Source organism: Stegastes partitus, unplaced genomic scaffold (assembly GCF_000690725.1).
Source record: "Stegastes partitus isolate 25-593 unplaced genomic scaffold, Stegastes_partitus-1.0.2 Scaffold25, whole genome shotgun sequence".
Lineage (NCBI taxonomy): Eukaryota > Metazoa > Chordata > Actinopteri > Pomacentridae > Stegastes > Stegastes partitus.
In genome coordinates this window covers 1,052,956-1,055,314 of record NW_007577756.1, presented here as the reverse complement: position 1 = coordinate 1,055,314, position 2,359 = coordinate 1,052,956, and positions in this window count along the sequence as shown.

Sequence of the window (2,359 nt, the reverse complement as noted above, 5' to 3'; positions counted from 1 at the left end):
CTAAGCCTGGTGGTATGTAGACATGCACTGTTTTTGTTTTTTTTAGTTTTATTTGTTCATGTTCTGAGTCATCCATCTCAGAGATTTATGCCTCCCTTTCAATTCAACAGAGATACACATTGAAGTTTAATAGCAGAGCGTCTTTCCAGAAGTCTGTTTTTCCTCAGCGTGGATTGCAAAGGTTTACTAGGATACAGCAGTAAACTAGATTTATCTATCAGACATCTAATTAAAGCAGAATATGTTGCACCATAGTACCGGATTGTATGAAATGATTAAAACTTAATCATTAATCACTCAGGTATTCTGATTAGAGCGTTGAAGTGAACACACATGACGGTCTTTGTGTGGGAACGTGTCTCTCAGCCTCGGGGCTGCTTCAGGCTTTGTGGGCCGGTTTGTGAAAGTCGATTTGCAGCCTCCCACCTGGTCCACACCGAGGTTGTTAATCTGCTCCGTCATGTCAGCCTGACATCGAGACAGGAAGTAATTTAATCACTCAGGGCTGATCAGTTAATAAACCTGATGATCACAGTGAGGTGATTTAAAACTTATTAGATATAAATCAACCTGTGTTTCTAAAATGTGATTAAAATTAAGATATCCAGGGAGGATTTTGTTTTTGACTGAAAGCTGAATCACAATTACATGACCATAGTTCCTAATGCATGAAATTAAGACATTTAGTTGTCTAATTCTGAAGCTGTTTTCGCCCCTGAAGCTCCTGGTCTTCTCCTCTCAGTGTCATTATCAGCTGCAGATGAAAAAAAAAAAGCAGCTTTCCAGGCTACATTTTTGCTATTTTCTTAAGCTGCACCTCTGCTGCATTCACCTTTCAGTGCTGCCTCAGGCTGCGAGCGTAATTTCTACGCACATCTGTTTTCTGGATGACAGCTTTCAGTGATCAGCTGGGGCTTCCACTGGAGCAGACGTAGGAAAGGTGTGTGTTTTCTCTGATTATTAGTGGAGGGCAGACATCTGGTTATACTTAGGAGCGGGTACTTGGCCCTGGCTTATTTGGTTTGGTTGCAGCGCAGATTTGAACTCTGGAGGCCTGGCGAGGCGGTTCTCCGTGCAGGATCCAGGATGGAAAAACAAATCTTAATGAAGTCTGGCCTTCCCTCCTGCAACTGGTGCTGTGTGTCGCTTGTGGGCCCTGGCAGCGAGGAGAGCTGTGTTTTGAAGAAAGTCGAAGGAAAACTTACCAGAAATCAGTTGGTGTGTTTTTTAATGGAAAAGATACTCAGAGGATGGATAGCTGCTTTTTTTTTTTTTTTGTAGTTTTCCAAAAATATCTCAAGTGTTGGTTTAAATCATTTTATCTCAAACACACATGGATCTTCCCAAATTGTAGCTCCTGCATCCCATTAGGTATTAAATCCCGACTATGAGGTTTCAAGTCAGCTCCCAAGTCAAATTCAAGACCAATAAAATAAACGTATTTTATGCCAAAAGGGGATCTAACTTCAAATTTTAAATGCCTTGTCCAACGTCAGACCAGTATAGTTTTGGCTTTCCTGTTAGGATATGATGTCTGGATGGAACAGCGTTACAGAATGAAATTCCAGCTATTGCTGCATGACTACTGGACAACAAAGAGAATACAAAGAACCCAACCTTTATGCTGCATGCACATCTTCAAACAGTTAAAAAGCCCCAAAATGGACAAGTCCACAATCAACTCTTCAGATCCTCGTTGCAACAGCAGAACTTAAACTAATCAAATAAAGCAACCATTCTGGTTTTTAACATCTGTACACCAGAATACATCACTTTCATGGAAAATTAGCTCTCTCTTTTTTTTTCATTTTAATTAGTTCAGTACAACAAAACATCACTTTCTACTTCATCTGAATCACAGAGCCCACAAAATGTGTTTGCCTCCTGGTTTGTTTAAAATTCACCAGCTTCAACGTCCAGAGACGGAGTAAACCCAGAGGAAGAATACTGGCTTTCTTCACTTAACAGCTTCTCGTTCCCAACGTGTAACATTTGCTTGACATGCATGTGTGCCCTTAGGAAGCATTTGTTTTTCCTTAAAGGTGCAGTGTGTAGCATTTAGGCAGAATCTATTATTATATTATATATTCACAGTTATGTTTTCATCAGGGTGTAATCACATGAAAATAACAATCATTGTTCCTTTGTTACCTTAGATTATCAGAGCGAGTGGTGCCTCTTCCACGGAGTCTGCTATGTGGTGCCACCATGTTTCTACAGTAGCCCAGAATGGACAAACCAAGCACCAGCTCTAGAAAGGGCTTTTCACTTTTTTTTTTGAGTTTTCAGTGAAACACACCTGGAGGTGGGCTGCAAGGTGGAGCAGTTGGTAGCACTGTTGCCTCGCAGCAAGAAGGTC